The sequence below is a fragment of the Talpa occidentalis genome, unplaced genomic scaffold (genome assembly GCF_014898055.3).
Source record: "Talpa occidentalis isolate TD23 unplaced genomic scaffold, MPIMG_talOcc4v2.1 talOcc4.3, whole genome shotgun sequence".
Classification (NCBI taxonomy): Eukaryota; Metazoa; Chordata; class Mammalia; order Eulipotyphla; family Talpidae; genus Talpa; species Talpa occidentalis.
In genome coordinates this window covers 75,815,641-75,843,206 of record NW_023603184.1, presented here as the reverse complement: position 1 = coordinate 75,843,206, position 27,566 = coordinate 75,815,641, and the positions used below count along the sequence as shown (strand labels likewise).

The 27,566-nt window shown below is 33.8% G+C and overlaps 1 pseudogene; it reads right to left on the bottom strand.

Annotated features, from left to right (window-relative positions):
• Positions 1-19,229: 19,229 nt before the first annotated feature.
• On the bottom strand, positions 19,230-20,071 carry LOC119255109 (60S ribosomal protein L6-like; annotated as a pseudogene).
• Positions 20,072-27,566: the final 7,495 nt, after the last annotated feature.

The following is a 27,566-nucleotide window of genomic DNA, read 5'->3' as shown; positions in this document are numbered from 1 at the left end:
TAATGGCCGCCGCTGCGGAGAGTATCACCTTTTCTTAACCAATTATAAAGATCATGAAGATAAAGAAGGCAGATTATTATATTTGTTCAATCCAACCAGATAGGTGCATATAATGTGAAAGTAGAAATAATTTCATCAGCAAATAGACATGCTAAGAAATTACCTGTAGTAATAAACAGACATCATGCATTAAGGCAACAGACTTAGGACCCAGGAAAGGGAGGAAGCAGTGCCATGGGGCAGAGGGATGTGTAGGTACAGCATACCCACCATCTGCTTCTCAACACCACAAATCACAACTTCACCCAAATGTGAAGATAAAGATTTTAATCAAACCACCCTGAGATACAGCAATTTCATAAACAATGTTAAATATAAACTGCAATAAAATGTCTTGCTCTCTCATAGTCTATGGCTGAACTGAACATCTCAGACACCCTCTATAACTGTGGCCTGTCTAAACATTTCATATTTTCTTGTGTTTCCTCCCACTTTAAGCTGTTTTGACTTTAAACTAGCATCTCAGTAAAATTTAAAAATTGACATCTGAATAATTTTAACAAAGAATTAGGGAGGGCTTTATTGTAAGGGGAAGAAACTGTATTTTCCACAAATCTGGGGGAAATCAGTGATGGGAGCTCTTACTCATTTAGTTAGCCATCCATTTGTTCAAATTATCTTGAAGGTAACCAAAATATTTGTTGCACTGGACAAAAGAAACACTAAGTTATTGGAAGTTTTCCAAACCATGATATACAGATTGCTAAAATATACAAATAAATACTTCTCTGAATTTCATTACAAACTCAATATTAAATCTACATCTCTATCCAGTCTTACTTAGTTACTTCACACAAAACTACCTAGCATGTCTTTTCAATTATCAACGTTTCTTGCCAGAACAATTCTGGAAATTTTATACAAATTTGGGGATAAGGATTCCTTTTGTTTTCAGAATAATACATTTTTATTCCCAGATATAAATACATAGATATTCTTAAGGAAATATTTCCAAATGTTGGTTTCAGATATAGAAGCACCCACCAATTTACTCAGCACAACTTCAAGTTACAAAATGTCATAAAGAACAAAGTTAAATTTGTGTACTATGTTTGGCGAAATCAAAAAGGTTTTGCTTTGAAGTTTATGCCAATCAAGAATGATGAAAAGTCAGTGTTTTCTAGGGTTCTTCAAACTGTAAATGTGACCTATTTCTACATATTTCAAAGAACTCTTATTTGTGTTTAGCCTGTATTTTGCCCTAAAGGTATTTTTTTTCCGTTCAATGACTTCTAAGTGCAATTTGAATGAAAAGTAAACATGCATTCCAAATGTGTTAAGGTGCATCTTCAAAGGAATGATTCTCTTTCAGTATTTCTCCATCAAACTTCACCAAAAACCCCAAACCAACCTTCTTTCCATCCTAGTTAGCATAGTAAATGTTCATTAATTAGAATTTACTTAGGAATTTTTTATATTGTAATCTATTACATTTAAAATGTATTTCAACTGATATACATTTCTCTACTTGTAAATATTATATATATAGGGTTAGTATGTAATATACCATAATTTTCATTTGCAAAATTTATATATATTATTTTTTCTAACTGATGATCTTTTTTTACCTGAAAGCCAGGTTTTCATCTTTTAATTAAATTCTTGAAGTGAGGAATAGATGTGCATAATTTATTTTCTATGTCATTCCATAGAGTTTACTTTAAAGCACAATTTTCAAAAGATTTTATCTATCAAATAATTTATTTGGATCATTAACAAGGAGACCCATAAGATGTTAAAGCTAGTTCAAGACAGATTTTAAGAAATGGAAATTTATGTACTCTGTTACATAAATGTCACAATACAGTCACGGTAATGCTGCAAATAATTTACAACTAAATGTAAAACTGATTAAAGTCATATGTGGTGATATGCTCTATATTTGCAGTCATTTTTCCTTCTGTATAGAAAACAATTTTACATATTACTGAACAAGAACCAACTGTCTTGTTATCAGTTGTTAGAAGCATTTCCATTGAAAATTTTTTATTTTATTTTTTATATTTTTACAACATTTTTCATTTTTGCACAATGCCAGGTTTATACAAGTCAACTTATATGTTTTCAGAGTTGTAAATTATGTGAATCAATAGTAAAAGTGTATTGCAATGATGGAAACCACCCCTAGAGAATTTGATAATCCTGAGCTTGGTTATGTGTGCCCTGACCAGCTCTCAGCACAATAGGGGGCACCTTATAATCCCTTTTGCCTATGTTTACATCTTAATAATTCTTTTTAAAGTGTCAATGCTTTTGTGGCCACCTACTTGTTGGGGTTAATGAAAGCAAGACAGCATTAGGGATCTTACTCCTAAAAGAGATACTTAATATTCAAATTTTAATACTGGTTATCTTTAAGACTATAGTATGAGGTGAAAACATCCTTTCTTCCCTTCTAATTTCTTTGACTATTCTCATAAATAAATTGACATAGGAACAGGTTAATGAGAGTAAAACAAAAGTATAGTGACCCCAAACATATGAGACTCAAAAAAGTGACCAAAGCAAACAGCTTCTATACCTTTTTTCTTTTTTAAAAAAATTTAATTATTTTATTTTATATATTTTTACATCATCTTTCAGTTTTGCACAATGTATGCATTTTCATCTATACTTTTAACACAGAAAAACAATACATTTTTGAAGAACTGGCAAGATAAAGTGGTTTAGACTTTGGGCAATAAATTAGTGAAGAAGTAACAATATTTATGTAGCCTTCTCAGCCCTAAATTCCCTGTTTCTTGTGATGAGGATGCCTTTTACTCTGATGATATAAGAATGATAGCTTTCACATGGGAGATTTGTTTCTTATTTTCAAAGGGATGGTCATAGTGCCCTTTCCTATACTGACTGTTTCTTAAGTGATTCAAAATAATCACTATGCTATAGTGGTACACTTAGGAGTGGCATATTTTATTCTCCATTACCAAGACAGATCATTGAAACTAAGTTTGTTTCAAGAGAAATTCTTCTTTTTATCTACTTAATATATAAAAGAGAAGTCACTGGAGAAAGTGATTATTTAGTCTCACCTAAGGAAGTCTCAGAGAAGAGAAATGGAGTAATACCTCCACAGACAGCTCTGGTAGAATAACGAAATGATAAAAGAGAGTAGAGGAGGTAGGCAGTTTGGCTTTTGTAGTGGGGGATGAATTCCTTTCATTTAAGGGGATCCTTCTTGTCAAAATAGTGGTGAGGAGAGGGGATGGCTAGAGGGAAGGATCAGATATGTCAGGAGTGCCTTAATAAAAGTATGTTTTTCTTCCTATTGCATCTGGAGATGCTTAATTTTTTTTAATTTCAATTTTTGTGATTTATTTTCTCATGAGAGAGAGGAAGAGACAGAGAGAAAAAAGAAGCTGTTAATTGGCCAGAATGTGGCTAGATGCTCTCTGACCTCTGGCGGTACCTGAATTCAAACTAAATCTGTTTCTAAAACCACTGGATGTATTTTCAGATAAATTCTTAAGGCAGAGTAACCAAGCATAATTTTTATTGTCTTTGGTGGAAGTTCCCATAAGGAATTTGAGATTGAGTCCTCAATTGTCTTTGGGAGCAAGGCCATGGTCTAACTAGCCTCCACCTGAGATTTCCTCTTCTCAATGTTCCAACACTTTTCTCCCTGGGGCTGTCAGGCCTGCCAATGGGGCAAGCTGCCCACCTCCCTTGGGGCTCTCATGAATCCTACAAGCAAAGTAGAAAGCTGTCTTCTGGGCACTGTTCAATTCAACTCACCAAAAACTCTGCAATCAAATCTTCAATAATGAAGTTTTTTTTTTTTTTTAATTTAAGGAAAGACAAATAAAATTTCCTCTTGAACTTACACAAAGATAAACACATTGACATGTTTAATAGTAATCATTATTATTTATCCACATTATGATGGCATCAAGGAGGAAAAAAATACAATTTAGGTTTGCACACATAGATAAATTTAAATTCCTGCGGTTCACTGTTGAGAGAAAAAGTTTGAATTAAAGGCAAAAGTGTCATTTCAAATAGTAACTTATTAAAATTATGTACATTTTCAAAAGTCCATTCAGTCTTCTATAGAAAACGCTCACTCTCTAATTCCATCAATTAGCAGGAGTATTAAAATACTGCCAATGTCTTTCTCCTATTAATGTCTCCAGAAATAATTTCTGCAAATGTCAAAAACTCTGAAATAGCCAAATTAAAATTCTGATAACAAAATTAAGAAGGAAATTTGTTCAACATTATAACTTAAAACATTCCAGAATATCTATCAAAATTGACAAGCAATATTATATCAGAATATATCAGACACTTAAAATTTTCACATAAATTTTAAAATAATAAATTAACATTTCTTTCAAGCAAAAATGCTTTCCATTAAGTTTAAGCTTACCAGATAAATATCAAATAGGTCAAATTCATCTAAATCTTTTTCCCATGAAGAAAAGGATAAACTTAAGAAGTGTCTCGGGACATTTACTAGGTTCCATAAGATTTTGTCTGATAAACAGAAAACTATCAGTTTTTCTGAATTTGGTATCTAGGAACTTTTGTCATATGTTTTAGGGGAAAACACTAACTTTAATTACAATCCTGCTAAACCCAACCAGCACAAACCTTATCCTTTCATTTAGATTCCATAACTAGAATTTTTAACCTCCAAAAGAACTTATTTTTCCAGCTCCCATTTTTCCTGACATCTAAAAACTTAATTTACCCAGCACCAGTGACCCAAGGGAAGAGAAAAAAAAATACACTTAATACCACAATTTTATAAGCACATGTGTTTCAAAACAATGTATTACATCCCAAATTATTTCTCACTAACCAAAATTTATCCCAGACTGTTATTCCTAGAAACACCTGCACCAGTTCTCATTCTATTTTCAATCTCAAAATTTCCATAGTCACTATACCAATTTTTATAAGCTTAAGTGACCAAAACAATTATACACAATGGGAAAAACATATAGGCATGCAACATATGAATGCTGACAGCTCTGTAAGTTCTTTCATTTAACTCATGTGGAATATCTTATGTAACTGAAGTTTTACTCATAGCTGCATTTTCTTTGCTTCCTTATGAAGATTTACCTTACTTTTTTGAGCCTAGATTCATTCTACCACTGCTATGAAAAGACAGTTTTACTCATATTTAAATAACCAGGTTGTTTGCTCACCAAAGTTAAACACATATCTGCAAAAACAGTCTGCAAAGAGACAAAAGGTAAAAGTTAAACAGGACCATTTAAAAAAAAAAAACTCAAAAAACAAAATGTTAAAATAGAAAGTCATAAAGCCAAAATCAAGTTGTTCCATGAAGTCAAAATCAAATGCTTAAAATTGGAGAATGGTGACAGCAGATGTCACATGGTTCCAGATGCCATTCTACATTCCTAGACTTTGACTTTGAGGGAAGAAAAGCCATTACCAAGGAATGTTCATAATCTTATTCACCATCTCAAGGTTTCCATTGTTCATTTGAAAGTCAACCCTGCAACAGAAGCTGAGAAAAAATATTTAAGTTTTTGCTCATTTCTTTAAAAAAAATCTCAGATCTTCATTAAGTTCACAGGATGGATGGATTTGACTTGCAGTCATCACCTTCCAGTGCTTTCTTCACTTTAGAGTGAGGCTCACAGGGTTTCATGCCTGTCAATTTCACAGAAGACTCAGTTAAACTTGGGTATCTGCACTCTTCTAGTCTTGAGTTAGACCCAATTGCCAAGTCTGAAAGGATGCAATGGTTCACGTGGAGGCATAGAAATCCTAGAAAGAGCAAAGCTACACGCTACAATTTAAGTTCCCGGATAGGTTTTATACACTGTTTTATCATGCATTCACGTTCTAAATACACTAACTACAGTGTTCAGAATTGAAGCTTGGAATGGTCTTCCAAAGACAATTCAAATGGACTAACACATAGTCCACTTCTAGGACCCACTCATCCAGAGGGTGATGGAAAATACCTGATTCCAATGCAGATGGCTTTCTTGGCATAGTTTTGCCATGATCTGCTTAATAGTATGATTCATGTTTTGCAGTTTGTCCTGTAGATTGCAGTCTCTAGGAAGCATGTAAGGAAACTTCAGGCATTACTTAGTGACTTCTGAAACAAACACAGTCCTGTTGTCACTCTGAATGGAGCAGGGCAATCCAAACCAAATGATTTATTTCATTTGGTAATTGTTGGACAATCTCTGCAGCTTTTTCAATCTTAGAAGAAATGTTTCCACCCATTATGAGAAGCAGGCACAAAGATCAAATGATACTTAAATACCAGTGGTCCTGGGCATTTGGGTAAAAATGACTTGCCAGTCTTCAAAAGAACACTTGCCTCAATACTGAATCCCATTATTTTTTGGGTGAGTTAGTCTAGGGATTATTCCTGGCACATACATGGTAAATATTGAGCCACGCTGTGCAAATAGTGACCCTTTAAATATAGACGCATGGATTTTAGTAAAACATTTTTCCCATGGTAGGATCCTTCATGTAGATATTTCAACATGGGGTAGAATAGGGCCTCTGGAAGAAGGAACATACATTTGGAGCTGGAGTGAAAGTTAATAAATCATGAACTATCCTTTATATTTGGTTCCAAACTGAGATAGGAGGAATGAGTGTCCTGTGGGGCGAGGAATAAGTCATGACCTTAGCTGTAGAGTTGGCTGCTCTATCACCTTTTGCACTTTCAGACCCATCCCTTAGGTGGCAGGAGAATTGCATCACCACTAGGCTGATGGCAAAGCTACTGCTTTCAGCAAGATCAAGATGTCTAGCAGATGCTTAATGTGCCCCTCCCCCAACCCACTGCAGCAAGATATCCTGTAACACTGCTACTAAACTGTTCTTTCTAATACCTTAAATTTCTTTTAAGAATAGAAAGTGGAAGGAGGAGAAGGAGATTTGAAGGGAGGGAACATGAAGGGAAAAAATAAAAACTGGGAGAGAATCTAATACCAGAATAAGATTGAACTACAGATCTGGACTGAATGAGAAATCAATCACTGCATTATATAGAACTTAAAGCCAGAAATGAAAATGAAAATAATTAAATTGACCACAGTAAGCAAGCAACTCTGAGTCAGAGTTTAGGAAAGAATATATATATATATATATATATGAATAGTCCAAAGTTTGTCATACACATTTGTGACATTAAAGTAGATGGAATAAAACCCAATTTCTAGTTTAAATAGTGCATTACACTCAATCCTATACGTGTGATCCTTATCACAAAGAGCAATGCAGTAAGGAGTCCAAATATTTGGCTATCTGCCAAATATTTTAATTTGAAATGTTTGATTTTTTATTCTAGTGTGCAGTAGTGTTTGAAACCCAGTGGCTACAAACTAAAGAAAAAAAAATCACTGTAATTGAAAGAGACTTGTATTCATACTAAATCGTAAGAAAGCCCAGTACACACCTGAGAACAACTTTAATCCTAACAAAAGAGAGGGAAAATTGTTAGAACAATTAGAATAAAGCAGCACATGGCTAAAATGTAAAGATTTGATTTAGCGAGGATTAACAGCTCGTGTCTATTTTGAAAATTAATACCTGGAGCTTTATTTTTTATTATACCTCCAAATGAAGTTTCTTTAAATCATAAGACCATATAAATACACAGGAAAAAAATCCTTTTTTCAACTGCTGCCAATTTCTCTTCCCATTTGTTGTAGACCTTCTTATATTAGAAATGTAAATTTCTTCATGCATCAATTGAGTCAGAAATTTTTGTGTAAAAATGTACATAACATTACAAAAATATCATTTGAAAGTACTCTATTCAACAGTAATTGGTATGTTTAAAATGTTGTGAAACTATCACATCTGCTAGTCTGAGTTTTTTTCCCACAAGGCAAGGGAAACTCCAAAGCAATTAAGCAATCACACCCTACTCCCCTTCCTCCAGTCCATGGCAGCCACTAACCTACTTTGTGTTCTGATGGATTTGCTTATTTTGGATAGTTCATATAAATGGGATTATAAAATGAGTAGCCTTTTTGTCTGGATTCTTTTATGTGGAGACTTTTTGCCTGAATTATTTTGCTTAGAATAGTTTCATCCATCTTGTAGCATATATCCATTCTTTGGTCCTTTTTATGACTACTGTTCCATTGCATGGGTATATACATTTTGTTTATCCATTCATTCATTGAAGGACATGTAGGTTGTTTCCATCTTATTGTGAACCAACCTATTATGAATATTTGTGTACCAGTTTTGTTTGCGTATCTATTTTTAATTCTTGTGGATATACACCTAGGAGTAGAATTTTTGGTATATGTGTTTGTTTAGCTTATTGAGGAACAGTCAAACTGCTTTCCATAGAGACCTACCATTTTATATTCCTGCCAGTAATAGATGAGGGTTCCAATTTCTCCACTCTCACCAACACTTACTGTTTTCTATCATTTTTTAAAAATTGTCTTCATCTTAGTGGCTATGAAATGGTATTTCATTGTGGTGTTGAATTGCATTTCCTTAATGACTAATGATGTTGAAAATATTTACATGTGTTTGTTAGCTATGTGAATATTTTCTTAGAGGAGAGTCTATTCATGTCATTTGCCTAGTCTTTAAGTTAAATTACTTGTTTTTTTTATAGTTGAGCTATAAAATTGTGAGCATGAAATTAAGTTAGAAATCATCTTGACAAACACTCTTGCAAATGAGAAAACTAAGATAGTGAGAAGTTACATGGCATGACCAAATTTACCCAGTATTACTGAACCAGGGACTCAGATACATATCCAGTCCCTGACATTTTTAAGCAGTTCTAGTCACATTCTTTTATATGCCAAATCATAAAACCAATTAAGGTTTTTTAAAATATTTGTTGACTAACATTAGGGAGAAATCTATAAGATTGAAAGAATGAGGACCACTTATGGCAACTTTAAATATTATACATTTATGAATATATATTTTTGATTTAGAGATATCTATTTCTGAATATATATTTAGAAGGAGTTAAGTCTCAGCACTATTGGGCCTGGTGGCACAAGGAGTTAAGTCTCAGCACTACTGGACCTCCCTGGTGGCCAAGGAGTTAAAAACAGCACTGTCAAGCTATCTCCAGCCACTGCAATGCAAGTTTGATCCCCAGCCAGGGAGCTGACCCACATAGTGCAGCAGACCTCACCTGTCTTGCCTGCTGCTCCCTCAACAGTGTATTTCAGTGGATCATTCTTGTTCTGCTCCCCACTCTGAGTTGAACGAATCCTCTCACCTACCCACACCTCGCACCTCTGGCTTACACTCCAGCTCTTATTTGCATAAATAAATAAATCTTTAAAAAAATAGAAATAGTATATAGGCTCTAATTAAGGAGTTAAAGGAATACATATAAAATGTAACATCCAGAGCTACAATACACACAACATATGTACTTTGAGTGTCATTTTGTGGTTAAGGTAATTACTAAAGAAAATGCAAATCATAAATGGATTTTAATGATTCCAACCTAAGTCCAGAGTTTAAATTTTCCATTGAACAGAATAAATTAAAAAGAAGTATAGGCCTTTCTGCCCACCTGTGACTATGCAGGTGCTTCTTTTCACCAATTCTCTTCCTCTGCAGGGCAGCAGCTTCCTGCCTGCCCTTGACCTGTAACTGCCGGGACCTCTCTTCACTGACCTGCTTCAGTGGAGGCTGCTCTCCTCAAGGCCGCCCACCTGCGACCATGCAGGCCTCTCTCAGCAAACCTGTCACTTTTGGGGCAGCTCTTTCTGCTCACTTATGTCTATGCAAGTGTCTTTTACTCTCCTGTCCCTTTTCCTAATAAGCCTGCTCTTTTAAATAAAAAAAAATGATAAGTGTATCTTATAAAATACGTATGTATAGCTATTAAAAATTAGTTCATTCTGTCACCTTTAATATGCCCTCAAGCTTTTTTGTTTACATTTTTGTGTCCATTTCAATTAGTCCTAGAGCATGAAAGAAAGGCACAAAACAAATGAAAAGCTTAAATTCACTGTTTAAAAAGTGGTTGATAGCTCTCTAGGGAGACGACTTATTTTGGAAAGGTATTAAGTGAAGTGCAAGGAGACAGACCTTGCCTCTCAGGCCTCTAAAGCCAACTTTGCTGCTCTGAATCAATCAGGGTTTGGAGAGAATACCAGAAACAAGAGGTCAAAGATCTAAAGCACTAAGATGGGAGATAAAAGATGGAACTAATCAGATGCTTAGATGGTCCATGAACCAAAGCATGGATTTAGGATGAAAGCATTCAGCTATTTCAGACATAGCAAACAGAAGAGAGCATGACCTTCAGGCTGGGGAGAGAATGCGTGAAGTCCAAAATGTCTCCAAGGTCATAGATTATAAGCAAAAGACCTTCGAAAAAAATATGGACAGGAGTAAATTGCCTTAGTGCTTTTGACCTGAAAGAACTATTTGCCCTGCTATTCTTTCCTGTGTAAGAGGGAACATCCTTTATCTCAGTTACTCAAAAGCATTCTTATAATTTCTGCCAGTCTCCTTTCATGTTTTCATAAATTTAACATAATCAAAATTTGTTTTCCTATTTTTTTATAAGAAAGCCTTAATCATCATCAACAATTAATCTACACCTTAGATTTTTTTTTTAATAATCTGAGCTGTTAATATACAATTTTAGAATTATTCCAATTTTCTCAGTGACATCTTCCCTTTGGTGGAGAGAAGTGATAGAGCAAAGGAAGGTAGTCAGAGCTACACATCAACTGGAGTGATTTGAAAATTGCATTTCTTCAGATTAGATAGTAAATTTGCCTTGAATTCAAGGGAGTTAACTGTGTGAACTCAATTTTCCATTAAACTCTTATAAATTTCTCTCTATAAATAATGCTGACCATTAGTTGTAAACAAAGGCCTCCACCTCCTAAATACAAAATATGATCTCATTTGATACCTGGGAATGTGAAAATAAAACCATACATTTAGTTTCAGAAATTAAAATTTGGAAATATTTATCATGCTATTGATAGTGGTAAACTATATTCATATATTTTTTGTGCTACAAAGCAGGCATTATTTTGTTTCTTAAGTTGTTATCTCATGTCCTACATATAGGGTTATTTGTAATTAATAGGTTGTGTTATGCAAATTTCCTTGCCTCTTTGATCCTCAAAAAATGGTATCGTAGATATAACAAGTTGTACAGTCAAGTCCAATCACTATAGTCTTAGCTAGTAGAAACATAATTTGTTCAGATATCTAACTTTCAAAAAAGATAAGCCTTGCTCCAGCTCACAAATAAATCCTGATTTTTCTGAAGTTCCAGCATTGTCTAACAGGAATTTCCATGAAAAAAAGAAACATTCATTTTTGTACTGTTCACTATAGTAGCTATTAGCCTTATAGGGCTATTGAGTAAAATTTGGCTAGTAAGATAGCAAAATGAATTTTATTTAATTAAATTTTAAATGACATGAATTTAAATTTAAATAGACAAAAGTGGCTACTGTTTATCATACTGACTGGACAAACCAGCATAACAAATCACAGCAATCTCATTGCCTTTGTCAATAACTGGATTCACATCTAGAATGTGACAAAATATTGGTCCACAGGTAGGATAATGCTGCTGCCCTACCTAGCATTGTTTGGAACTCTAAGCCTGCCACACCATGAATTGTAACAATATGGAGGAGCCAAGCTGCTCTAGCAAACTTTGAGCCTGTCTGGATTGCCTGTAAATGAGATAATGAATTTTTCATATTAAGTCATTTTTTTTTATTTGCAGTGGAAAATACCATAACTACTATAAACAATTTAAAGATTGTTGAAATTATCAAGGGAAGTATATTTTTAATTTTTGAAATTAGAATAAGCTATTATCTGCATTTTAGTAAATACTATTTTGCATGTACTATGTATCTTTGATATGGTAAGGGAGCATTTACATAGTAACAGAAATAGTAATGAAGATTTAGTTGTAAATTTTTTTTGTCCATTGTCTACCTAAAATATTTTAAGATTTAAGAAATTCAAATTAAAATACATATATAAGATAAGTTAGACATGCTTTTTCATGAATGAGTAAATTGAAGCTAGGAGAAGTTAGAGTTCAAACATCTCATAAGTAGTGGGAATAGATCTCAATCTTGGGTCTTTGTTTTTAACAAAAATCCCCTTTAATTAGACTGGTGTTCTTTGTTAATTATCTTTTGTCAGTGGATTTTAGGAAAAATACTTGAGATCATTTAGATATTTGCATATGAAAAGGCTACTTTTGCCTTAAACAAATTTACTTGTATGGAGAACTAGTACATTTTGAGTCAAGGAAGTAGGTCAAAAAATGTTGCATTGAACAGGCAAACAATATCTGCCTTAATTATATTATATATTGATTAGGGGGGAAAATGGAAGAAGTTGGCTTCTAGAAAATCTATGAAATAAAGGATATAAATGTATAAAGTAACATGTAATGGATGACTTAAATTTCATAGTTATGAAATTGGTAGGACTTAATATTTTCTGCTATTAAAGTTAATTATTAAAGCCACAGGTTTTTTAAATGTCTTCTATTTTTAACAATGTAAGGAGGAACTTAGAAGTAAACTTAAAGAAATAAAAGAACTCCAAAAGGGGAAAAAAAAAGTAGAGCTACCACTATTTTAAAATGATTTGATAGTATAAGTAGAAAATTCTGAAGACTCCAATAAAAACTATTAGAAACATAATAGCAGAATAGTAAAGTGATAAGCTTCAAAGTCAGTATACTAAAATCTACTGTTTTTCTATATGCAAAGAATGAGCTAGAAGGAAAATAAATTAAAGCAATTTATTTAATTGCATCAAAAATAATTAAGTACTACGAATAAACTTAACAAAGGACGTGAGACAGCTACTTGTGCAATGACAATGATATACACTATTAAAAAAATTGAACAAAACAGAAAGACGTGGAGAGACAGCCTGTCTCCTGGATAAAAAGCATTAACATTATTAAAATGGCCCTCTCACCCAAAAACATATATTGGTAATTACAATCCCTGTGACAGTTTGTCAAGGAAATAGAACAATACTAAAATTTGTAAGTACCCAAAAAGGACATTAAAGAGTCAAAGCAATTCTCAGGGGAAAAAAGAAGGAAATGTCATACATATAAGGACAGATAATTTATGAAAAGGAGCCAAGAGCATACAATGGAGAAAGGGAAGTCTTTTTGATTACGTGTTGAGAAAACTGGATAGCCACAATGCATAAGAATGAAACAAGGTCACTACTATAATATCATGCAAAAAATTAATTCAAAATGGATTAAATACTTGGATGTAAAACCTGAAACCATAAAATATATAGAAGAAAACATAGGTGATACATTCCATGACATCGGCCTGAAAGTTACAGGTGGGGACTTGACTCCAATGGAGAGGGAAATAAAAGCATATGAGACTACATAAAACTAAAAGCCTTCTGCATAGCAAAAGAAGCTGTTGTTAAAGTGAAGAGGCAGCTAGTGAACGGGAGGAGATATTTGCACATCATGCATCTTACAAGGGGTTAATATCCAAGAACTATTACAACTCTAATATAGATAAACAAATAACCCAATTTTTAAAAAGTGGACAGAAGAACTAAATACACATATAGATATCTATCATAATATCATAAAATATTCTTCACTTATTAGGGAAACACAAACTAAAAATACAATGAGCTGTCACTTCACATTTGTGAGAATGACCTGTATCTACTATATATAACAGCAATTCCACTTCTAGGTATCTATCTGAAAAATATGACAACACTAATTCAAAAAGATATATGCACCTTTATGTTCATTACAGCACTATTTACAATAGCCAAGATGTGGAAACAGCCTAAATGCCCATCATGGTAGTAAACTAGAAGAGTTAAAATATTTAAATTCTAGTATTTTCTGAATATTTTGATCATCTTGAAAATTAAAGTTGAATTCTAAAATCAAAGTTTGGAAGAATTTTGAACAGTTTTCTTATCATTTGTGTTATGTTCATTTAGGATTTTATGTGATGACATCATTTTGGCAGGAAAAAAGATGATCAAATCTATATTTCTTTTTATTTTTTTAAAGATTTGTTTATTTATACAAGAACTGGGGCACAGGCCAGATGTGCGGGAGGGTGAGAGGATTCACCAGAGACAGAGTGGGGAACAGAACAGGCAGACTGACAAAATACACTGCTGAGGGGAGCAACAGACGCGACAGGAGAGGTCTGCTGTGCCATGTGGGACCCTCGCTGGCCAGCCAGAATTGAACCCGCGCTGCAGAGGCTGCGGACAGCTTCACAGCATAGTGCTCTACAGCCTGCGCCAGCAGGGGAGGCCCCAAATCTATATTTCAATGCCTTTAGAAGAGATGTATCCTCTCCCTCAAAGAGCCATTTCAGGGTTTTAGAAACATATGGCCCAAACTATAGATCATCTACTACTGTTCAAAGGTTTTTTTTTTTAAACCCTGAATGTCAAGGGAAAACAACAGTTCTTTCTCTGAATGCCAGGAAAAAAATTAGAGCAATTCCCTTCATTCTCATTATTAACTACACTTTTTTTAACGTAACTGATTTATAACTGTATATATTTTATGAATAAAAGTTAACTTTTTTTGAATGTATATTACTACTCCACACACACTACCAATAAACCAATAACCTTACGTAACAGTCCATTGGAACCCCTTCATCCTTTGCTCCACTCCCTACCCCATAACTTTAGTTCTGCTGTACTGATTCCAAGGGATTGATTTTGTTTTGTTCTGTCTGTTCACTTGTTTTGCTTCTTTATATTCCACATGAGTGAAGTCATCCAGCATTTTTCTCTCTCCTGATTTATTTTGCTTAGCAAAATGCCCTCCAGTTGCATCCTTGTTGATGCAAATGGCAAGATTACATCTTTTTCTTTTTTTATAGCTTAGTAGTATTACATTGTGTATGTATATACCACATTTTATCCAATCATCAACCGATGGGCACTGAGGTTGTTTTCATATCTTGGCTATTGCAAATAGTGCTGCAATAAACATAAGGGTGCATGTAATTTTTCGATTTAGCATTTTCATATTCTTCAGATAGATACTTAGTAGTGGAATTGCTGGATCATGTGGCAAATTTATTTAATTTTTTTTGACACCACCATTATAATGTCTTCCATAGAGTCTGCACCAATTTACATTCCTCCCAATAGTACACAAGGATTTCTTTTTTTCCACACCCAGGCCAATACTTGTTGTGTCTAGTCGTTTTGATGTAGGCTTTAGAACAAAATAATAGCTATTCCAAGTATTAACTGGAGAAAAAAAATCTAAAAGAGTAAGCATTATCATTTTATTGAGCTTCACAGGTGTTACCACTAACTAGATCTAGTCCCCAATAAAGTCATTGTGGCATCTTATAACTATAAATTATGAGGTTCCTGTTTTAAGCACCTATACTTACAACATGTAAATGACTCTTTAAGCTGTGTTTACATTTAGCTTCCAAATTCAGTGAGAACAGAGGAAGAACCAATAGTGCTATAATACCATCCAACTAATTTAGATGAGGCATAAAGAAAGATATTATTCCTTGAAAGTTTATACATCCTTTGTTAAGAGGCTAAGTGATGGTTTGATACACATCTGATCCTTCCCAGAAGCAAAATAATGTGGTACTTGTGATTCTTGGTGTCATCAAATGAATGAATTGATAACAAGAAATTTTATTGTGTACTTTGGAGGGGCAAGAAGGAGGCAACTATGCTGGACTTATTAAGTCAATACAGAAGTATTAGATTTGGATTCTCAATTCAGTGTCCTAAAACAACCATGAATGAACTTTAAGAAATCAAGCAAACAACTTGAAATTAAGTATATACAACTTCCATACATGCATATGTGCATTCTTTTATGGGGAGAAGAACTGTATATTGCCCTAGATTACCTTATTGGCTAGTTGCACAGACAAAAAAAATGAAAATCACTTTTTGTAGATAATTTGGAAATTAAGGAGAGAAAAATTGCATGCTTTCAATGCACTATAAATTACTAAAAAAGATTTCTTCCACAATTTCTGATTTGCATTCCAATTCAATTTTCATTCCAAGAACACTCCTTAGGTCACTAAATAAATTTTCTAATACAGTTGCCCTCCTCTCTGTCTATAGTTCCAGCTGCCCTCACACCACATCTGGCTCCTTCAGGCGCTGTCCCAGGCCTTCTGTCCCTTGCAATTCTCAGTGTATTTCTTGTTCTGTCTGACCTCTTACTCTCTGCAGATAGAGCTTTCGTTGTTCGAAATTTCATCTCAACTTCCGGTTTTTAACGAGATTACCTTATTGATCCTATTTGTACATCAGGATTCCTCTTTGGTTCCCTTTGACCAGAACTTTGGACAAATCTTTGTCAACACACCTTGGTATCATAAGCTTTTCTATTTTTTCTCATTATAAAATTGCAGAATTCCTTCAAATCACTTCTGTTTCATGCTTCATTCACCTCATTAAGCTCACAACTTCATCTGCTTCTGGTACATAATGGGTTAATAGTCTTTTATTGAATGTCTAATGGTTTAAAACAATGAGTTGTAATGACAAAGGAAAGGTTCACTAAACTTTCTTTTTTAGGATGTATGGGTTTTTTTTTAAAAAAGGAAAATTATAGGATAATGGAATTAATAACAAGTTTTGGAATTGATTTCATGCAGATAGAAGCAATGTATAGAAAGATATCTTGTAATAAGGAAAACTTCCTGAAGCAAATGGAGTGATTAAATTCATATCACATAATTGACAACTTAAGAGACCTACTCTCTCTTGAATAATTAATCACATGTCCTGTTTGAGAGTACCACGGAGTCAATATTTTTTTGTAAGTACAATGGAGCTGAAATTCCTAAGGAAGGGATGGAATATATATTTTGTCAGGTAGATAGCTATCACAGTAATCTATTCTCAAAGGAAAACTGAGGCATAAATTCCATATGCTCACTCTCAGAATAGATTTTTCTTTCTTTTTTTTTTTTTAAGATGGGTGATATCCAACTATTTGTGTAGTAGATACTGTGAAGTTCTAACCACATGTCCCTTCAGAAATGGAGGGCTTATTCTACAGCTGCTGCAGTGCTGCTGCCTGAGAGCTCTCATCTCTCCATCTTTCCTAATCTGTCCTCATTGAAGGGATCCTGCCCACCTCAAATCTTGTTCTGTATCTAGCTCAGTGATGAGTTGATGGGGAAATAATGACACCACTACTTTCAAATTGCTTAGAAGGACCACTGCAGCTTCAGAGATTTTTGTGAATTGAATGGTTTTAAAGAAGCGATATCACAATCCAACTTCTCTATTTCCCCAAAAGATGCTTCTTTCCTTCTGACTCAACTCCCCCAAAAGATGCTAATTGTGAAAAGTTTTCCTAAAATCCAGGCTCTTGTCTTGAGAATAAACTCTATTGGATAAAAATATAAGTACAGAGATCAGCTGTGAAGCCATTACAATATCAATAATTACTATCAATAATTTTTTTATGGTCAAAGAGGAGTCAAAGAGAAGTGTAGATTTTGGTAGCATTTTGAAGACAGGGAAAATAAATTTCCTAACAGATGTGTATAGATTTTGAAAAAAAAAAAAAATGAGGACTCAAGGATGACACCTTTTATGTTAGTATGAGTCATTGATAGGAGTACTGAAAAAAATAATGGGTACCGAAGTTATGATTGGAGCAGATTTGGGGAGGGATAATTGAGAATTCATTTCCAAGTATGTTGATTTGAGAGCTCTTTTAACCACTACTACAGATGTCAAATAAATAGATTTATAGATCCTCAACCTGATAGAGCTCCATGGGTTGGAGAATATAATTTTTGAATCCATGGTATATGTAGGTTTATCCCATTATCCTAAAATAAAGTGTGCCTATGAAAGTTTTGCTAAGTCAACTCAATTAAGTAATTATCATTGATTATGTGGGGAAAAATTTGAGAGTTCTCAGACTCCAAAAGTAACCTAGTAAACCATTCAAAACAACACAGGATACCTAAAATCACATGACTTGGAGTGATATGGTATATGCATAAACTACTTCCCAGAGAAAGAACTTGTTGATCTACACTTGCCTCTTGGGTGCACGCTGCCTAAATGGCTGTTGCAAAATGGACACTGAATGCTGGTTTATCTTTTGACTACTGTCATAAAAGTGAAATTCCTCTTTGAAATTCTTTCACTTAGCAAAGAGATAGTAATGTAGCTCTTACCCAAAAAACAAAACGATAGAATGCAAACTGTTGAAAAGTATGGGATAGCTCATTTTTAAATGACACGAGATGTGATCTCAAAGAGAATGAACAGAGATAAAGAAAGAATCTGAGACTCGGAAAACTTCAATTTAGAAATGGGAAGATCAAAAATGACTGAAATGGGATGATAATTGAATTAGGATGAATACCAGGGAGAAGAGAGTCTTGAAGAAATTTGGGAAAGCAATATAAAGGAGAAAGGTGTGGTTAGCTAATTTGAATGCTATCAATAGGTCAAGTGAATACTTAATGTGATATGTTAGAAAATTTGTTTGAAATGGGTTTGTGCGAATGTGTGAGGAGAGGAAATAAAAACAAGTCAAGTTGTTTTGCTGTAAGGAGAACAGGTTAATAATAAAGTACTTGGAATAGAAAGTGGAGTTTGAAAGTTTTGTTTAAAAAGAAAAATTAACGGTATATTGTATGCTAATGGAAATGATGTATAAAGGCAAAGTAATGATATAAAATAAAGAAGACTTTCTGGAACAACAGACTTGTATTAAGCAAGAAAGAGTAAGGTAAATTACACTAGAGAAGACATTAGCACATGATGAGAGCATAATACAGGAATAACAAACATTTTTTCATGTGCTGGAAATTAAGGCAATGCATATATATTGTGTATATTATTTATAAAACCAGGCTAAAGTCTTCTCCATAATTTTATTATCTACACACACAGACACACATCACATTCAGATAACCAGGCATTTTTTTTAAGTTGTAAATTGAAAAAAATTTAAAGAAAAGGTATTAGGAATTTTTTCATTATATAATTTTAGCATATTTAAGTTATAATCTAATGATTTAATATGTAAGATTACCAATGTCAAATAATAAATGTGTCAATAGAAATGTATTTGTAAATAAAGTATGCTTTTTGTTCCATACTAATTTAAGGTAAACCCTATACATTAATTTAAAAAAAATAATTAGATTCTTTTAGGAGATTTAGATCATCAATTTGTGAGGGTAAATTCCATTGATGAGAGCAGAGTGGAGGCAGCCCCATTGCTGAGGAATAGCTTTGATTTTTGGCAGAATTTCTGATTCCATTGTTTTCTGATCAATCTTAAGCTGCTCTGTTATCTCTGTGTATGAGATTCTCTATCCTGGAAGGTCTCACCCTTCCTGGCGTCAGGGTTTATGAAGCTTCTTCTTGAAATAAACATTAATGCTTTTGAGAAATTCTTACCATTGTTATCACCATGGATATCAGTTCTGGTGGAGGTGGTGATGACAAATTTCTGGTGGGTCCTAATACAGAAGGGGAATTTGATTGATAAACAGTGGTCCAGTCACAAGTAGCAAGCTACTGCCCAGCTGCTTCAAGAACAACAAATTCCTGCCTTCAAGAACAACAAACAACCTTGTTAGGATGACCACAGTGGCTCCAAGAGTGATGGTAGCTCACACTTTTTTCGCAAGCTTTCTGAAGGGTTTTTTGCCATGACAGCACAGTTTTCGAGATACATCTTCCGTAGGATAATAGCTAGGCTTAACCACTCGGGTACTGCAGTTTTATGACCACAGCCAGAAACTTTTTTCTTTTTAATCCTGGATTTAGCTGCTGCATACTTCCTTTTGCACGTGGCCTTTCTAGAACACACAGCAGATTGGGAAAATCTGCCACTTCCTTTCACTGGGACAGGGTTTCTGTGGCAGTGCTTCCCCTTTGGCTTCCCCTTCTTAGGGATTTTGGCCTTGACCTTCTTATCCTTGCCACCAGCATCAGCCTTCTTGGCTTCAGGTTTCTTTTTAGTAGCCACCTTCTCAGCTTTTTCACCCACCATCTTGCAAGATGGGAAAGAGTGCTAAGGTCCAGCTTTTGGTCTTTCAGCAACATGGGAGGTACACTGAATATTAATGGAAGGAAAATGTGCCTAAGATAAAGGAATACCATAAGTATTTATTCAACTAGTATTCAAAGTAGAACAACAAAATGCTTTGTTTAAAGTTGGATCTTAAATAGACACTCTCCAAAGATTAAAATGGCCAGAAGAGACATGAAAAAATGTTTACATTTTTATAAAAGAAATGCAAATCAAGAAATGCACTTATAAAAGAAATGCAAATCAAGACCACAATGAGCTACCATCTCATACTTGTGAGAATGGCCTCTACCAAAAAGGCCAGAAATAACAAGTGCTGGTGAGGATGTGGAGAAAGGGGAACCCTCCTACATTGTTTGAGAATGCAAACTGGTCCAGCTCTTATGAAAAGCAGTATAGAGGTGTCTCAAACATTAACATGGTTCTGCCATTCAACCCAGTAATTTGAATCCTTGGCATCTACCCAAAATAATAAGAAACACTGATTTGAAAAGAAACTTTTACTCCATGTTTATTGGAACACTATTTACTATGGAAACAACCTAAGTGCCCCAGAACAGATGAGTGGATCAAGAAGATGTGGTATATATACATAATGGAATATTACTCAATGATCAAAAAAGATAAATTCTTCCCTTTTGCAGCAATATGGATGGAGCTTTAAAGGATAATGCTAAGTGAAATACATCAGAAGGAGAGAGAGAAATACCAGATGGTGTCACTAACATGGAACATACAGTAACTAAATTAATAGTTAGATATAGATAAGCTGAAAAACTAACCCTTTATAGTTGACTACAGAACTGAAGCACCATGAGGGGTGGGGGAGGGGAAAGAAGGAGGGAAGGAAGCACAGTGGTCTATGGTGGAGGAATATGGGTGAGTTGGTGATGGGTACACTATGGTGGTGATACCTCTTGGGGGTATCACAATATTACCTCAGTTAAAAATAAATCAATAAATAATGGTTACATCCTAATCATGTATCAAACAAAAATAAGATAAATCGGTGCTAAAATGTCTAAAGGCATTCACTAGAAATATATTGCCAAGATTGAGGAATTAATATAAAAAATATTTTGGGAAAAGTTGTTAGCATTTCCTATATATCCTGATGTAAGTAATCATTTTTGTGTAAGACATTAAAATACTTATTATTGCACCAAATTCTGTAGCATTAGGTCATACCATTTACAAATAGGAAGATCTGGCAACAAATAAAATGAGAGGAAATATCCTTTTCCATGTTTGTTATCCACATAGATCTAAATTCAACTTCTGGCAGAATTTAAATTCGAGCAAGTATGGAAGAGTGGCCAACATTCTGTTAAGCTGAGATGTCCTCCACAGTCTGAGAATTTTTGCTTCCCAAGAGATGTTGGTGAATTGGAATTACATTTATAAATGGCAAAGCAGATCCATCCATCCATCCATGCATCCATGCATCCATCCGTCCATCCATCCATCTGCCATCTATCTACTTACCTCACATATATCTTAAATTTCATCTGATGAGACTCTGATCTGTTATTTTCATATTGAGAGGGCTGATTTCCTGGTTCCCAAGATCCACAGTTTATAATTAGAAAGCACAAAGAAGAATAGGAGTTACATTCTGGCTGGACATTTGACTAAAAAAAAAAAATTCATTTTTGAGCATTTGTGTAGTAAGTATTCAAAATGTGTCTGCCAGATTAGTGGATGGATTTTGCATTAAGTCTTTAAGACATTGATTTTTAAAATTCCTTTGATTGTTTTTCATTATTGAAAAGTTCCTTTAAAATGGAATAAAAAACCTTTAAAAGAACATTACACTTTGCTTGCTATTGCTCCATGGTCAAAAGACTGTCAAACATCTGGTGTTGGAGCATGCAAACAAGAAAAAGAAAAATAAAGTCATTTTGTTGGTAAGGGTCTGCTTTTAGCTATAGGCTCTCAAGAAGCAATGCTAACTGTTTTCTTTCTTTTTCCATTCCCATAGGCCTCCCACTTAAACTGCAGCATTTTATTTATTAGATGATCTTAATATGAATCACTTTAATTTGCTTCTTCAATGTGTAGAAAACAAGAAAAGAATGAGAGGCTAGATATTTGTGGCTGGTGTTTAGGTCAAATCTTTCATTACTTGTCATTAACTTTGAAGACAAATAGGGGAGACAAAGATGACACTGTGTCCTTTAAAATAGCGTAAGAAAAACAATTGCATTTTGCTAAAATATCTCTCTAATGTCTACTTAGGTTAATATCCAGGGGTATTTTCTAGTTCTCAAAGGCTTATGACAGTCTTTAAAGCTTGTGTAAGTGTGTGTGTGTGTGTGTGTACATGTGTGCATCTGCTAACATTTGAAATGAAAATTTCTACCACTCTCTTAGCATAATACTCAAATACTGTGTAAAACAGAAAACCACCATATGGAAGATGCACACATTGTAGGGTGTAAATATCAAACCAAATGTCTTGAAATATTGAAAACCTTATGTGGTAACAAATGTTTGAATTGTTAACCTGGATGTAAATGGAGTCTTTTGGTGTAAGATTCTTATCACCTTAATTGACCTGTGTTATTTTTCTCTCTGTTTGACAATATCAGAATTGTGGATGTGTCTTCATGATCTCTTACATGTTTTCCTGTAAGTCCCCTAAGTCTTAAAAACAATATGAACTCAAATTCTTTGGCAAAGTATATTTGTTCCAATTGTATATAAATTGGAATTAAGTTGTTCTAGAAAGTGCTCTCAGTTGGGAAATGCAAGTTGGGTTTGAGACAGTGAGATAATAAGATACTTTTTGACTATGGTTCATGGAAGCTTTCACTTCCTCTGGTGAAAACTAGCATAATATATTCAATCCTGGGACATGGAAAGGCACATTTTATCATGCATTCTGTAGAAAGAAGTTGTGACAACAAAGAGGTAACAGATTATTTAAGTGACAGAATGAGGACTTCTCATATTATGAATTTATGTTAATATTTAAAATTTACCCCCATCTTTATGGAATCTGTTGTTTCTTCAAAAATTTGAGGAAATAGGAAAAAGAACCTCAAACTGCAAGGAAACCCTGAAAAAACTTATACAGCCCGACAGGGAGCTCCAGGGCAAAGATTGTCTATAAAGGAGAATTGTATATGCAGTCAAAACCTGGCTTACTGTCCCTATCATTTATAGACCCACCTCATCGTTAATTAAAATAAGATGTATTGATGGGTTTATTTTTAAACTGTTGATTTTATTCCATTTCTTTTCCTGTCTTTTTTATTTGCCCAAGCTGGGAGTTGCCCAGGGAAAGTTGTTATTGACTGAAACATTGCAGTGGATTCCTATGACAGATTCATTCTTGAAGGGATATGTGAGCCACACACATAATTCTTTGCTTCCATGTCAGTAAAACACCAGATTAAAAAGAATGCTTAAAAAATGACATTTATAGGTACATTAAACATTGTATGTTTTCATATGTAACTATAACCTTAGAATGACAGCAAGATCTTGCAAAACCTTTAAGAAAGTAAAAGATTATGTAAATCATGGTAGAATAATGGTCACGGAAGGCAAGGGTCTAAATAATTACTTTACAAATTCAATGAAACTCTACTTGATTTACTAACAAGATTTTGTTACATATTTATGAACTATCAGCACCTAAAAGTAACTAAGACATTCATAAAGAAGACTAAAATGTAGAGAGTCTTATTCTACCATAAATCAAGTATAATTATAAAGCTAAAGTAAATAGAAAAGACAAGGAAAGAAGTGGAATACAATCCAGAGCTTAAAAATAAACCCATTAATACATCATTTTTAATTAACAATGAAGTGGGACTATAAATCAATGTGTAATGAATCTTTTCATTACTTCATGTTATTGGATTAGTGACTTCATCACATATTTTTTTAAAGGAATTGGAGCCATATGTCCCATCATACTTAAAATTCAAATGCAGGAGGATGAACGTTTTAACTTTAGAAGTTAGAAAAAATACAAAATAATTTTTATGATGGGAAGGAGGATCTTATTTTTAATAAAACATAAAAATAGCCATAAATCCAAATTTCACTATATTGAAGTTTGAAAATTTTGTTATGCTAAATACACTATAAAACCAAAATCGAATAATTAGAATTGGAGAATGCATTTAAAGCTCAATAAATTACAAAATCATATTTACAATGTATTTTTTAAAGTATCAGAGAATAAAAATTAGCAATAGGATTGTTGGCAAATGAGGAGAAAAATATTTTTTACAAGTAGAAATACAAATTGTTAAGAAACCTATCCAGTTGTTCAAACTCTCTAGTAATTAAAGAAATAACCATATAAAAAGCTAGAACATATCAAATTCTATCTAACATGCATGACAAAAAAGTAATTAAATCTACAAATGTCAAGTATATTTGCTGATAGTTTCAGATGCATACATATACTTTGTAAGTACATTTTTCAGTATCTAATGAAGGTGAAGATGAACACATCTGACACTTCAGCAATTCCATTAGTATATACACTGAGATATTTTCACAGAAACAAAAGACATGCTCAGAGATGTTTATTACAGTCTGTCTCGGAAAATAGCATAATCAACTTCAATTCCTACTAACAGCAGAACAAATAATTGTGCTTAGAGCAGGCAGTTATGGCATAGTGATTAAAGAGGGAATTTTTGGAGCCACTCAGCCATTGTTTGAAGTCCAGCTTGCCAACTTTGGGCAAATGTATGTATAGCTCTAGTTTACTTTTCTTTTAATTTTGTAACTTTTAAATTTTTTTCTAAAATGTAGTTAATTTATAAAATAAAGGTAAATATTGTACCAGTCTCATGTTTTTCTGATGAAAAGTAAATGACTGTTATAAGAGTTCAGGCATAGTGAGCATATATTTGTAGCTATTATCACACAACAAATAAAATGCAGTAGAAAGATTATATCTATCAAAGGGGATGGATTTCAGTAAAATGCATTTAAGATAATTTTACGGAATATATAAAACATAACACATTTACATAATATTAAAACTTGAAGATGACAGTATCTACTGTTAGTGAATATGTACATGTTATACAATTATAAATCCGTGCATGGGAAATAGATAGGAATTCATCTGTACTGAAATAGTTATCAATAATTAGAACCAAAGATGATGATTATAAGACTATATCAGTATTTGACTACTTTCTTTGTATCAGTGCTTGAAGTATTTGGTAATTAATATTTTCCAGTAATAGTATACTTTGTATGGTATATTTTGAGGAAAACTCTGTTCCCCAAGTTATTGAAATCTATTTCTCTTAATTATTCAACTTTTAGCATCAGCTTCTAAAACTTTTTTTTTTTTAATAGAGGCATGTTTTATTTATTTGTTTGTTTGTTTTGTTTATACAAGCACTGGGTACAGTCAGAAGCGCGGGAGGGTGAGAGAATTCACCAGAGCCAGAGTGGGGAGCAGAGCAGGCAGAAGGACCGAAGTACACTGCTGAGAGGAGCAGCGGGCGGCAGGAGAGGTCTGCGCGCCATGTGGGACCCTCCTCTGGTGGCCGGGGAGCAGCCAGGGATCGAACCGGCACTGCAGAGGCTGCGGGCAGCTTCGCAACCCAGCGCTCAACCGCTGCGCCACCGGGGAGGCCCAGCTTCTAAAACTTTTAAAAGTACTTGGTCTTCCCAAAGCTATTACAAAAAATAATTGAAGATAGTCCATATGTGCCATGAATTGATTTTATAGTGTAAGTACACCATATCCTAATATTAAAATATTTGCATATTTTAATTTATATAAATTATATATTTTCAATTTATATAAATATAACTTGTATAAAAATTTAATTTATATAAATAATTTATATTAGAGCTTAATATGTATAAATATCTAATATAAATATTAAATAGGTACAGTGCATTGGCTATAGAAATATCAAGATTCAATATAAAGGGCCTCTTTGGTGGTGCAGTAGTTGAGCGCTGGGCTGTGAAGCTGCCTGCAGACTCTGAAGCACCGGTTTGATCCCCTGCCCCCGGGGTGCAGACCTCTCCTACCGCGCCTGCTGCTCTCCTCAGCAGTGTATTTCATCAGTCTGCTTGTTCTGCTCCTCGCTCTGGCTCTGGTGAATTCTCTCACCCTCCCAAGCTTTTGACTGTGCCCAGTGCTTGTGTAAATGGGTAGATGGGTGTTTAAAAAAAAAAAAATCAATAAAAAAATAAGACATTTCAGGGTTGAAAATGTGGATAAACTGTAGCCATTGTAGCCAAGTCATTTTCTTACAGCCAGCTCTAGCACATACTCCATTTCTTCAATCAATTTTCATTTGGGAGATCTTCTTGAGAGACACAATTCCTGTAGATCATTAGATCCTTCTCATAGCCTGTGAGGAGGATTTGCTTCATTCAGAACAGGAATTGACAAACATTTTTCTATAAAGAGCAAGATAGCAAATATTTTAAAATATTTGATCTACATGGTATGCACTCTGCTGTTAAAAACCAAAAGTAGGTATAGCTATTAAGCACTTGCAAGGGCATTTGAAAAGAAAAAAAAAAAAACAGGTGGTAATTGATTCTTAATTTTTTTGTCTTTACAAAAATATAGTTATTGTTTTAGATTTTAATAAAAAACAATAGGTAGTCATTCCTTTCCTCTTAAAAGATATAGCTTAGTAGATTGTGGCAGTCATTTTACTCTAGAACCCAATACTCTTTTGTGTCGTTCCATTTTGGGGAATGTCACATCCATCCATATTAATTAATGACATTAGCAACTAGTGGAGAAGTACCAAGTGGAAAGACCACTTCTAAACCTGTCCCAGTGTAACAGCCTTTCTAGTCACTTAGTAATCTCTGCAGCAAGATTCTGATTCAATTACTTATGTCTTCAGGTGAGAATATACCAAAAAACAGGAGTCTTCCCAAATGGCTAAGGTTGTCATTTTTTAATTATTCTTTCTTTGGTGAAACAACTTAAGATTATCTCTGACTTGGAGAATAAGTCCAAACAGCCCCATTGACAATACCTATGGACTTCAATGTTGGTTTCCCCACCATTGTGTTGAGTTAGACTCATGGCCTATTAGTTCATCTGTAGTTCTTTAGGACTACATAAGTTGAAAGTCTGAACTTTTACATATTTCATTCTCAGTCATGTTAATCATATCTTCAATGTCATGTATCAGTTGTGGGCAGCTGTTTCGGACACCTATTATTTTGAAAAACACCATGATAAAATATGTGGAAATATATATATATTTCTGAACCAGTTGAATAAAGACTTATGTTATTCTTTTGAGATAAAAACTGATTCAAGGAGTCTTAGTATATAAGGACCAATATAAAGGATTAGTAGTTTACTACTGCATAGGGTTCACCATAATTATTTACTTAAAAATTGAACATTGCAATAAATTAAAAGAATAATTAAAAGGATAGTATGAAATGTATTTATGGAGACTGTTAAGGAAAATAAAATATACAT